This window comes from Meleagris gallopavo, chromosome 3 (assembly GCF_000146605.3).
Source record: "Meleagris gallopavo isolate NT-WF06-2002-E0010 breed Aviagen turkey brand Nicholas breeding stock chromosome 3, Turkey_5.1, whole genome shotgun sequence".
NCBI lineage: Eukaryota > Metazoa > Chordata > Aves > Galliformes > Phasianidae > Meleagris > Meleagris gallopavo.
Window position 1 is genome coordinate 40192560 of NC_015013.2, and position 14102 is coordinate 40206661.

Here is a 14102-nt window from a genome sequence, read left to right on the forward strand (position 1 = left end):
GGAATTACTTGTAATAATAAATAAAAAAATAAAAGCGGTTATGAGCTTTCATCACTGCAACTTCTCCACCACAACAGCTGTCCTGAAGTGGAACTGCAGTGGTCTCTATAGAAGAGGCAGAGGCCAGAGGATGGGAGCTGTAGATGAAATAATCAGGTAAGACAGCCTCTTAAAGGAGGCGGAGTTTAGAAGTGGCAAGAAGTACTCATCTCATCCTCTTCGCTGCTGATGAAGTCTTACATGCAACGTCTTGCCCTCGGCAGCGCCACCAGTTTGGAAAGCAAATACAAGTTCTACATCACTAGGGGGCACACGATAGTAACATGTTACTTACTACTCATTAGGAAGTGACAGACTTCACGTTTATTGGAGAAGGAAAAAAAAAAAAACAATACATTTTTTTATGTTTTGACATTTGTGCACTGTATGAAAAACATTGCTTATCTTTCCTTGTACCTAGTACATGAAAATATATATATATTTTACTATTTCTCAGATAAAAAGTGAGATTTGTTTTTCTTTTTGCATATTATTTTGCCCATTATTAGGCATACTCTAGTCTTCACAAGAGAGCAAATTTGGAAAGAAAAAGCAGAGATTATTTAGCCTTAGTGACCTCAAGCTGTCTGAAGACCGTATGACTTTCTTAATAAACCCCAGTGCCTACACAGTAGTTTGCCTGGCTAACAGTAAGCTAGACTTGATTGGCGTGAAAAAAGCAAGTAAACAAATACAAAACAGAAACAAAACAAAACAACAACAAAAAAAAACCTCTAAGCTTCCAACCTAATACATCAAAAGTTAGCAAGCAGGAATATTATTCCAGAATAATAGCTCTTAAGTGTGATGAACTTTGCCTGCACCAATTACGTAAGGAGAAGAAAAAATTCAAAAGTACTGCAAAATATTCCAAAATTCCTTGTAAGGCAATTCTAGCTGTGGCTCCTACATGGTTGGCATCCTATTCCCTTAATGTGTTTAACAAAATTGTACATGAAAGGTCCATTGAGTCCATCAGATTGCTTGGCTAGAATCCCAGGACAGAGTTGGCACCAGGTAGGACTGACAAATGTGGTTGTTCAGTATGTGATAGGATTTATATCACCGACCATCACAGACGATGGGACTTTCTCATTCAATTCAACTGAATTGAATCCTCTTTGCAGTGGTTTAGTTTGTGAAAAGTTTTGCAGCTGTTATAACAACTCCATATATATAATGTGTGTGTGTGTGTCCACGTTTATATTTATACTCATAAGGAAAATCTGAGAAAATGGTATGACATCCAAGTTTTCTTGTATGGTGGAATACAGAACAAGGTCAAGAAGAGCAAGTCAGTCTCAATCTATGTTTATTTATGTTTCTCTCCCACTCAGCATAAGTTTTCAAACATTGGTTTAAATATTAACTTCCTTCCTTATGACTGTCTATCATCTTTATTAGCATTGCTTTTAAAAGACATTAATATTTTTGTTCTGCTATATGTTATCAACCATCTATGTGAAGCAGCTGAAGCAGTTGGTATTCTTTCACTTTCTTTTTAAAAGAGATTAGATACTTAGGTTTTAAAAGTAACCTTACATTTTAAGAACAAAATATTTAAATATCAAACATTTCAAAATATAAGTAATATACTGAATAGTTCTTATATTGCTGCTTATTTTTGTTTGTTTGTTAAAAAATTACTAAGAAAAAGGGGAGAAAAAAATCCTTGAAAATTTATTTAATCAGTTCTTCAGAATAAAAACCATGCAAAGCACTGCTTGTGAGACTTGTACTACTTAGCCACTAATCTATATTGTCATATCAAATGTCTTATGGGACAAGATTCTAGGTTCATTCCAGTTCTTCATAAGCCATTAAGGACCTCTGTGACCTTTAATCAACATCAATAGAATGGTAAAAGAATGCATCTCTAGAGATTATTGGTTGAAATCCATTGTTCAAATAGGCCCACCTAGAGAAGACTGCCCAGGTCCACATCCAGACAGCTTCTGGTGATTACCAAGGAGGAAACCCCACAGCCTCTGGGCAGCTTGTGCTACTGCTCCATCACTCATGCAGCACAGAAGTGCTGCCTGGTGTTCAGAGGGAGATCAAGTTTCTGTCCATTGTCCTGTCAATGGACACAAGTGTAAAGAGCCTTTCTCCATCTTCTTTACACCCTTCATTCAGATATTTATAGACATTGAGGAGATCCTCCTCTTCTCCAAGTTGAAGAGTACCAGCTATCTGTAATCCAAGAGAATTTTCAAACTTCTGTAGGAGTACTTGTGCCTGAGAAAATCTTGGTTGATTTTGCTGCCTATATGTTATGGTTTAACCACAACAGACAGTTAAATTACACACAGATGCCCATTCACATTCAGATGGGACAGAGGAGAGAATAGGAAAGGTAAAAGTATGAGAACTCTTGGGTCGAGATAAAGACAGTTTACTAGGTAGAACAAATGCTACATACAAGCAAAGCAAATCAAGGAATTCATTCACTTCTTTTCATCAACAGACAGATGTTTAAGCACTGCCAAGAGAGCATAGCACATCAATGTAATGGTTTCTGGGGAAGACATATACCACTACTCCAAATGTTCCCCACATTTCTCCTTTTCTCCAGCTTTTATTGCAGAACATGATGTTATATAACATGGAGTTATCTCCTGTCCAAGTCCACACTCAGCTCCTTATGTACCTTATTCTGATAGGGCAGAATAAGAAGCAGAAAAGTCCTTGCATCTATGTAAGCACTGTTCTGCAATAAGTCAAAACACTGGTCTTGTGTTATTGTCTCTACTTTAATCAAAATTCCAAAACACAAGACATCATTAAATGATGAGAAATAAATCTATCATAGCCACAACCAAGACACTGTAAAACAGTAAACCCAGGTAAATGATATCTTATCCGCTACATATTTTTTACTTTTTAAAAATTATCATCTGAGACATTGAGACAATTTGCATGGCTTTACCAGGCTTAAAATTTATTGCACAATTGGAATAAAATTGTGCTAAAACGGTACATAATATAAAATGTCAATATATTTAGAATACACTTTTCTGTAGATGCTCTATTATTAATGTCATATTCCAAGTTTAATAGTATTCAGGAAAATACTATAGGATTTCAAAGAAAAAGTAATTAGCTCTAACTTGGCATTCATTGAAAGGACTTTCCAAACACTTAAAAAGACACCGATTTCATAGACTATCTTCCAGCTTCATGTTGGCAGTAAGTCATTAGCCCCACATTCTAAATATGAATACCAAGGAGTGACATCACTAATCTGGAGAGAAGCTGTGTAATTTCAAGCAATTTACTTATGAATTTCAGATAATTAATTTGATGGAAGGTTTGTCAATGTTCCCTTTTCGTATCAAATACTGGCTTCTGCTAAAATTTTCTATTTTTGAGTGCTTCATCTTTGCCTATCCACCATCAAAAATAATGAGTGCTTTTGCTGTTGTTACTGTTGTTATTTTGTTTCTCTGGCTTCCAATAGATAACACCTGACACTTGTAAGGAGTAGAGTAGCAGTAGTTATTACTCAAAAGTTACTCTCATTGGCTCATCTAAAATTAACATGCAATGATTAGTAGCATACCTATCTGAGAAATAAATGGCTGTGTATTATTTCCTCTTCTCCCTTCTTTTATTTACTTGTTTATTTATTTATTTATTTATCCATTTGTTGTTAGATTAAGCAATTTCCAGGTCAAAAATATACTTTGTAAAACGAAGAACATACTTGTTATGCATCAACATAAAAAACAGCATAGTCTATTGAGTCATATCATCTATTGAGAGCTACATGTTTACTGCATATTCTCTGGAATTTTTTAAAAGATAGAAAATAAGCATCTTGTATTTCATATATATCATGCCATACATACATACATTAAAGGGTGGGAAGGAAATCATAATATGTAACCTTCTGACTCAGAGTCTTCTGAAATCTAATACAGAAATCACAGCTGAACAAATGAATGTAGGACCGACAGTGCATATAGTGTCCTCAACGCTACTCATCTTTATGAATATTTTAAATAGCATCTAAAATCAATGAAAAAGGCTTGCTTCACCATCTACATTTTGCTCTCTGTTCCTTCATTACAGTTATACAAGAACCAATTATGAAAAAGTGAAAAGACTACTTCTTTTCTACTATTAATACCTTTTCAATGTTTTTTTTATCCCTGATTTGAAAATTTCTTCCCACTGCTTCTGCTTCTTTTAGTCATAATAAGGAATTCAATTCAGAGAAGACACACAGCTTTTGAGTAAAACTGTAGTTACTACTGTTGCAAACAATCTAGTAAAACAAATAAGATTATTCAATACAGTTCTCTTTTACCTGTTCATCTTTTTTGAATAACTATTAATTCCACGCACTATATCACACTTTTAAAACCTGATGTTAACTTGTGAAACTAAATCTAAACTTACAGTTCTTTTTAGCAGATGCAGAATTTGTGTGTTTTGTGGGGTTTTGTTTGTTTTTGTTGTTGCCACAGTCTTGTAATACGGCTTAACTGAAAGAATATCTCTCTCTCTTTATCTCCACTTTTTTTTCAGTTGTCATGTTGCAATATTCAGATTGTTCACATTTGCCTTAAACATATTGTTTGTGTGATTAGATGATAAAACAAGAAAATGTTCCATAGTTCATAACATAGGCTGCTTCAGTCTTGTCCAGTAAGTTTACCTCTACCTTTCTGTCCTCTACTTTTAAAATTGTGTTCATTCTGAAATGTGATATTTATTATAAACCTGTTTATCTTATTTGCAGAATCAGATAATTGAGACCCGTAAATTAAACTTCATCAAAAACTTTACTTTCTTTTCAGAGAAAAGGAGACTTGTATATAGACAGCTGTGATTTTTAATCCATGTTTGACATTACTTTCAATATTTTACTCTCAACTCAGTGTGCTCTTGGCAGCAGCAGAAATTGCATGACACATCTGCAGAGATGCATTTCTGTGTTATAAATGTTTTTAATTGTGTTATCATATTTTCTAGAAGACCAATCATGACTGAGCTCCTTTTGCAGTTAGCAGTTTAGAAATTATGATCAAAATCTGACCTTTGTAGAGATGCGCTTTGCATTTTTATGATTCTTTCTAACATGATTTAGATGCCCTGTTTTTCCATTATATTTAATTTTCACTGAGTATTTTTCCAGTTAGAAATAGTCATAAGGTAATTATTTTAAAAAGTTTTAGCAGGAGCTTCTATCTTGTCTACATTATAGCAGGTCTCATAAGGTTTTATTTCAGCAAAGCACCCTGATACCAATTTCAATGGGAAAAAAAAGCAAGCAAACATAAATAACTGAAGTTCAGTGATTAGTTTTTTGCTTTTAAAAAAATATATAGATATATCAAAGTTCAGCATGCATTTACATTCTTTTTCTAGGAGGTGAATAAATAAAAACTAAGAAATCATATAAATGTGATTTATTGGTAAGAACACTGAAACGTAAACTAAAGTTATTTTTGAGAAGGTTAGAGGCATAGTATTATTAAAAGAACTGTAACTCTTTGTCAGACACAAAAGACTAAGACCCTAAAACATTTAAAAGTGGAATTTTAAAAAATCCTGAAAAGGAGGAAAAAAAAGAAAAGGAAGAAATATTAGAAATACTAATCTAACATTGTCAAATATTTTCGACAACTCAAGGAAGGCTCTGTGGCTGAAGCATTACTTCTAATCTTGTGCTGACTTTCTAGATTGTATTTTTCTGTGTCACATTATGAAGGAGCAGAGTTTTTATCTTTTATTTAAAATTAATGAGCAGCACGTTGCTTCACCAGGAAAGAATATCAGAAGTAAACCTTTTCATTTAGAAAAGGAAATAGATTTGTAAGCAGATTTCATTTTCAGTTCTGGATATTCCTGGTTTCTAAGGTAACCTTTGACAAGTATTTAAAATGTTTCTACTGCAGTTCCTGCATGTTTATGCTGTAATTATATTATATATATTATAATTACATTTGCAAAATAACTCACATTTTTTACATGCCTTAATTGAAATCTGCATGCTGATACCAAAAATTTGAGACAATAGGCTGTGGTTTTGAACTAATCTGAGTCTCCTGGATACATATCTTCCATTCAATTCAGAAGTGATGAAAATATATCATCATCTAAAAATTTTGGACATTGTTGGGATGCTTTGCAATTTCAAATTAATAGCTCTCCAGTTGGACCTGGAACAAACTCATTATTGGAAGTTGCCTGCCACATTCCATAACTTTCATCACTAGGTAAAAATATAGAGCTTTTCCCACAAACTAGGATCTGGAAAATACCTTGGGGCATTGTATCTCCAAAAACTGGCAAGCTTATCATGTGTAATATGCCTAAGGCTGACTGGAGTAAAGTGTCCATCCTATGAAAATTAACAAGTTAACTAGACTTCTGCCATAATTTTGAAGACTATCATAACACTACAGATGAAGTTGCCTTTCTTTTGTGATACAAGATGTTGTGAACCCACTTCATTCACCTGGAGACATTTGAGAGTCTGAGACTGTGCGTGCTGTCAGCTCAGCGGTCCATCTCTCCCACCTTCTCTCTCTAGACCACACTTTCCCTAAAGTTCTGCTCTTGTCAAAATCTCAGTGTACACACTCTGAATTTATCACACCATTAGATATTCATAAAGGTAAATTATTGGAAAATGAACTATTTATTCTGTTCAGATGGAGCAGTCTGGTAATTAGAGAGGCTTTAAAATATAAATAAATACTAAATAGCTAAATACACATGTAGTTAAATATTTACCTACAAGCATACTTTCTCCTCCAAGTAAAATTGCCATATACAGGTGCGTTTTTTTTTTTATATATATATCTTTGATTAGTAGAACAATACTCATAAGATCAATTGTACAAAGTTATGATTAAAGATATATTTTTCATTTTCAAACAACTACTGAAATTTCTATATGAAAGCAGCAAATATATCAAAGTGCCAAGAAAATATTTTGCAATCCTGTTTCTCTAAGAATCTACTGTGGAATACACATCTAAGACACTAAACTACACAGGAAATATCTCTTTGCAAAAATAAGAAAAGTAGAAGTTGAAAAGTTTGATACTGAATTAGAGATATTTAGAGAGAAGAGAATCATGCACATAATTTTTGCAATACTTGCATGCTTAATTGCAAATTAATATTTCTTCTTAACATATGACACCACAATCATCTGTAGTGCATCTTCCTTCATCTGCTGGCCATGCTCATTTTAATTCACACCAGGATGCCATACGCCTTCTTGGTCACAAGGGCACAATACTCACTCATGAACAACCTGTTGTCCACTCAGACACCCAAATCCTTCACTGTAGAGAATCGTAAATCCCTGTGAATGTCATAGAATATTTAAAACTGATCATTCCTCTGTGCCCAGATCTCTAACCTGTCCAGGTCTTATTGAATGGAGCACAGCCAGTGTGTCAGTCACTCCTCCCACCTTTGTATCATCAGCAAACTTGCTGAGGGTGCACTCCATTCATTCATTCATTCATTCACTGCTATATATCCATTTAAAAAACCATGTTGGCATATCACATTACAAAAAAAAAAAAAAGTCATTGTGACATTTGAAAGAGTGCTCTCCAAATTAACTGAGCAGTGAGTAGCAGTTTCATTTGTAAGCATATATGTATGGTTGCGTATATATATGTGTAAGTATGTATACGTACACACAAGTATTCACACATACACATACATACTCACACATACACATTCATGGACGTGGAGTTCTTGAATGGGTCCAGAGGAGGACCACTAAGATGATCAAAGGCTGGAGCACTTCTCCTATGAAGAAAGGCTGAGATAACTGGACTTGTTTATCTTTGAGAAGAGAAGGCTCCAGGGAGACCTCATTGCAGCCTTCCAGTACTTGAAGGGAGCTTATAAACGGGAGGGAGAATGGCTGTTTACAAGGGTGGATAGTGATAGGAAATGGAGAAATGGTCTAAAAATGAGACAGGGGTTAGATATTAGGAGAAAGTTTTTCACTCAGAAGGTGGTAACACACTGGCACAGCTTGCCAAGGAGGTTGTGGATGCCCCATCCCTGGAGGCATTCAAAGTCAGGTTGGATGTGGTTCTGGGCAGCCCAGTGTAGTGGTTGGTGACCCTGAACACAGCAGGGGGGTTGAAACTAGATGATCATTGTGGTCCTTTTCAACCCAGGCCATTTGATGATTCTATGATTCTATGATTCTATGATAATCTAGTTCTAAGCCCTATGCCATGGGTATGGTTGCAATAGATCAGACTGCCAGGGCCCCATCCAATCTGCTTGGTGATCACTTCTGCCAGCTCCCTCATTATTTGTGGTTACATCTTATTGGGACCTATGGATTTGATGCCGATCAAGTTTGCCTAATTGATATCTCACCAGACCCTTTCTGGCCAAGGGGAAATCTTCCTTTCTGCATATGCTTTCTCTTACTTCCAGGTTCTGGGATTCCTAAGGGACAGTGTTAGCAGTTAAGACTGAAGCAAAGAAGACATTCAGTAATTCTCTTTTCTCAGTACCTTCTGTTTTCATGGCACTCACCTTTGAAGACTGATGTTAGGAAAAGTTAAAGGACAGAAATTCAGCAGTAAATTTAGAGATGGAATGAGCATTTTGAGGACATTATAGAAAGATTTTTTCAAATGTGAAAAAAAAAAAATCCTTGAAATGACCAAGGAATTAGGTTCTTTTTTAATCAAGATCTTACACTTTCAAAGTGATTTTATTTTTATTGAAGAGTTCATCTTCAAAATTCTTCTAAGATAATTTAACTTTTTGGACTCCTTATAACATCACGAGTTCACCCATGAAAAAATATTAAAAAAACTCGAGCACATTTATATGCATTTTAAGTGCTTTTGCCTTATAGTTCCAAATGAAATACTAGTTATTAATAGAACTGTGGAGAGAAAAATATCACTCTTGATTTATTGTAGCACAGGATATTAAGGCATTCCCTCATGTATATTTGGTTACTAATTTCTACTAAAGAAATTGAGAAAGTCAAGATCTCCACTTGGAGGGAGTAGAACTATTTAGGGCCTCTCAGAAGAGCAATAACAGCTGTATTTCTTATTATGGTTTCATATTAATATTTAAATTATGGGTAGCATGGGGTTTTGTTTGTTTGTTTTTCCTTAAGATAATCAAATAAGGGGAAGTATTTCCATTAAAAAAAAAAAAGTCCAGGAAAATTCAGTAAAGAGAAGAAAAAATGTTTTAAATAATGATTATGAAAAGCATTGAAAAATTACATCCATTCCATTATACTTTTTGATCACTTCAGATCTTTAACAGGACATAAAAAATATGTATTTTCCACATAATTCTACAGATTTTTGCAATGAAAATCAGAGCCTCGCTGCACTGTGCAGAATTACCTAAGTTCAGAAGAACTACCTTTGAAGATAAAAGCAGTGTAATAAGATCAGAAAATCTTTAAAGTGGGGTCAGAAAATCTTTAAACTAATGGGTCTTAATTAATATTCTATTAATGAATATTTACGTGGTAGAAAAACATTCAGGCTTTCTGTGTTAGGTTGCTCTACCTAACGGATTCTTTTTGTCTTGCCCTTAGTGTATAGGTGATTATCCTTGTATCCCTAGTATTGAATACAAATTTAAAGCGTTAGCCTCACTCATCCTTTTCATTCAGTGCATTCTGTGGCAAACAGTTATGTTTAAATTGATAAACTGCAGAGAACAGTAATCAGCCAAGACTATAACCAAGAAAGTTATAGTACAATTTGTGGGATTATTTTTATAGTAGTATTTTCCTGTGGCTAATTTAATCTCCAGCTACTTTAGTTTTTCTATATAAGCGCTAAGCAATACAGGTACCTCCTATAAGTGAATACAAACAAAAAACATTATTTGCATTTTCATTAGCGTAGATATTTTGTTGTTTTGAAGTGTATACCAAATGACCACTTAGTGCTTGATGGCAATTACTTCTGAGGAAGTAGGAGATATTTTGCATGAGCATTACCTCCCCAAGTAATCAAAGTGTGCATCTTATTTACTGAATCAGATGCATAATCAGCTGTGTCTGAGTTGTTATTTTATTAATTAGATACTTTAATAATGCTTTTGTTCATCTTCATTTATTGTGTAAATACATGGCAGAACATGAGTACAAAGAAAAGTCTTTCCTTTTCTTACCAAGTAGATTGAAAAGACACTTATGATTTAGTTACTGCTACTATCTGAAATATTAGCAGAATTTGAAGGCGTACCCTGTGCTGAAGTCATACCTGGGCTCCAAATGCTAAGTATACATCCTTTCCTTAGCAGTTCTGAAAATGCTCTAAAAACTACACATTCCATTTTTGTTCTTGTTCTTTTTACTATTTCACTTTTTTTTTTAATAATGTGAATTTCTAAATGATTCATTATGAAGATACATTAATGAGGAAGGTTTTCTGTACATGAGATTTCTAAGGTTTATTTATTTATTATTTTTTATTTTTATTTTATTTCAGTAACAAGTACTCGGTTTGGACCCTTCATGTGCAGAGTAGGAAAGGAAAAGCCCTGCTTCTGTTCTTTATTCTATGGTTCACCTCAGTATATTTAGGTGCTTAAAAAAAAGTACAAGAACTGTGTGCAGATTCAATATGTAAGGCATTTTTGATTAGGCTTCAGTGTTGGTTGGACTTCCCTGACCGATGGAGCAGGTTCTGAACAAGCTGTGGATCTTCAAATGCAGAAGTCTTCACAGGTTCCTGGTGAAGAGACCCAACCATCAATCTTGAGCAATCACTTTGCATCTTCCTTAAGCTGCTTCAAATAATTTTTAATAATATTTTATGGAAATGCTTAATGTAAATCAGCTAACACCACGAAGCCTGACTTCCATGGCTTTAGTACATCTGTGCTTGTTTGGAAGACATACTGAATTACATAAAACATTGAGAACATGAGTTTTAATCTTGTCCACAGTAAAGAAGGATACCAAGATACTTGTACAAAAGACTCCAGTAAGTTTATAACAGTTCTGGAGGTGTGGCCTCAACAGTGCTTCTCTAGTCCTGATGACTGTATTATTTCTCATACAAACTAGGATGCCGTTGGTCTTCTTGCACACCTGGCCACACTTCTGGCTCACGTTCAGCCAGCTGTTGACTAATGCCCCCAGATCTTTTTCCTCCTTATAGCTTTTCAGCCTATCTGCCCTAAGCCTGTAGCACTGTATGGGGCCGTGATCAAAGTGCAGGACCCCACGCTTAGTCATATTAAAGCTCATAGAATTGGTCTCAGCTCATTTATCCAGCCTGTCCAGATCCTCTGTAAAGCCTTCCGGCACTCAGGCAGATCAGTACATCCCTGTAGCTTGGTGTTATTTGCAAACTTACTGGGGATGCACTCATTCCACTCATCCTGATAATCAATAAGGATATTAAACAGGACTGCCTGCAATGCTGACTTCTGTGGACCAGCTCTCATGACTGGCCACCAGCTGGATTTAACTTCATTCACCACTGCTTTCTGGGCCCAGCTATTCAGCCATTTTTTTTCCTAGCAAAGAATACACCTAATACACCTATACAAGACGTGGGTGTCTCGCTCCAATTTATAAGAGGGAGATGAGGTTCTTGTAATATCTGTATACCCGGCATGAGATTAAGAAACAACGGTTCATATGTAAGTCCAACCAGTTTATTATAAACCCTAATCAGGGAGACGGGGAAGGAACAGAGGGTAACAGAAAAGATAGGAAAGAAGCAAGAATTGCGTAAAGCAGGGAGAGTCACCACCAGGATCCAGCAGCAGTCCCGTTGTACTATGTTTCAAAAGCCCGAGGCAGAAGCAGCAGGGGGGAAAGAGCAGCAGCGTGGCCGGCCTTGGGCAGCAAGCAGGTGGCAGAAGGAAGTCGCAGAGCAGATCCAAGAGGAAGCAGCAGGACTCAGGTAGCAGGCCCAAGAGAGTCCATCAGCACACAGGAATTTCGTAGTGAGGAATCTGATGGCAGACACCTTTGTTCTTCTTCAGCATCGTGGTAGAGCGCAGAGCAAGTCCGAGAGGGAGATGAGCAGAGCAGGTCCAGGAGGGAGAGAGGCAGGTCGCGAGGCTTCTCATGGCAGAAACCTCTTCTTCTTCATGAGGAATCTGTTGCCAGAAAAACCTCCGTTCTTCTTCATGAGGAATCTGTTGCCAGAAAAAAACCTCTGTTCTTCTTCATGAGGAATCTGTTGCCAGAAAAAAACTCCAACCTCATGGTTTTCAATTCCTCTTTTATCCTTCTTCTTCTGCCAAAGTGGCATTCCTGGGCGCTTGGGTAAGAGTCATGTGCAGTACCTCCTGAGATGGCCATCTTCCTGGAGATAAGTCCACACAAAATACCACTTAACAGCTATTTAGCTGCAGCTTATCTCTCTCTCCTTGCCCCTGGCCTCGTCCATCAAAGTTCTCCAGACAAAATATTTCACAACCTTTGCCCAGGACTTGCCTGGACTTGTTCATCTATATCCTTCAGAGAAAGGATTTCACAACCTTTGCCCAGGACTTGTCCAGGACTTGAACAAGTCCATCTGTGTCCCCAGCAAACTTTGAGACAATGAAAATTAAATAATCTCTTACCATGGGTTTCCAGCATCTTCAGAAGAACACTGCGGGAGACAGTGTCAAAGGGTTTGCTAAAGTCTAGGTAGATTACATCCACAGCCTTTTCCTCATCCACTAGATGGGTCACCTTGTCATAGAAGATCAGGTTGGTAAAGCAGGACCTGACTTTCATGAATCCAGTTTGTCTGGATTGATACCCTGGTTATCCCACACATGCTGTGTGATCACACTCAAGATGATCTGCTCCATGACCTGTCCCAGTAGAGGACTGTAGATCCCCAGAACATCCTTCTGACCCTCCTTGTAGATGAGCATCATAATGGTAAGTTTCCAGATGTCTAGGACCTCCCCAGTTGACTAGGTTAGAATGCAGCTTGGTAATCAGTTTTGGCAGATACTCCCTCAGTATCCCACTGGTGGCTCCCATCTGGCCCCATGGACTTGTAATAGTCCAGGTGGAGTAGCAGGTCACTAACTGTTTCTTCCTGAATTGTGGCAGGTTTATTCTGCTCTCCATCCCTGTGTTCCAGTTCAGGAGGCTGAGTATCCTGAGGATAACTGGCTTAACTATTAAAGGGATATGTAAAGAGGCCATTGAAAATTTCAGCCTCATTTTCAGTGATAATGTTCCCCGCTGAATCCAATAAATGAATGGAGATTCTCTTTGACCCTCCTCTTGATACTAAGATATTTTTAAAACCATTTTTATTATCTTTAACAATGGTAGACAGATTAAGTTCTTGCTAGGCTTTCACCTTTCTAGTTTTCCCTCTGCATATCCTACCAACTTCTGCCACCTCTTGGCTTCATCCTAGTTACCTGAAGTGGTGTGGAACAAGGAACCAGAACAGCTCTGTTCAGAACAGTGTTCTTTCCCATTATGGTTTGGACTTGATGAAATATCACTTGTTTGTTGTTATAAACATTCTAGTTAAAGGTAGTACAGAGGAGCAATACATAGTAACCACAGAATGCTTTTTCCGAGACTTTTCTGACTCTTTTCTATTCACACAGTTTACATCACATCATAAAGGCACTGAAGCGCTTTTCAGTATTAAAGATAACAATTACACTGATGTTTTTTATAAATGTATTGATGCCTGCCACCAGTTGGCACAGCATCCTCTCAGCTGCTAGATATGGGCTGTGAGATTGCCAATAATTTCAGAGGGTGAGAAACCAGCAGCGTTTCAGCTCAGGGACCACCCAAGCATATGCCCCTTTGGCTAGTGCATTAGTTTGTCAATTATAAGATTTTATCTTAGAATGCTTCTACATGCCAATTTAATTGTTGTCAGAAGGCTGTTGTGGATGCAGATGCATAGCCCTGCTATGGTTTACAAGACAACAGACAACAATAGGATTAAGTAGAACAAAATGCCAGATATCTGTAGAAAATGTATGAGGATATGAAGCTGCTTTGAGATTCTATAATATTATCTGAGTACAAGGAAAATATACATGGTAGGACTATATTCTTCAGAATAGATATTTGTCTATCAAAA

At 36.5% G+C, this 14102-nt stretch overlaps 1 protein-coding gene across 1 annotated transcript in view; it reads left to right on the forward strand.

Annotated features, from left to right (window-relative positions):
- LOC104910245 (cadherin-19-like) overlaps positions 1-14102 on the forward strand; it is a 132697-nt gene that overhangs the window by 93386 nt on the left and 25209 nt on the right. The gene's annotated exons all lie outside the window — the stretch shown is intronic.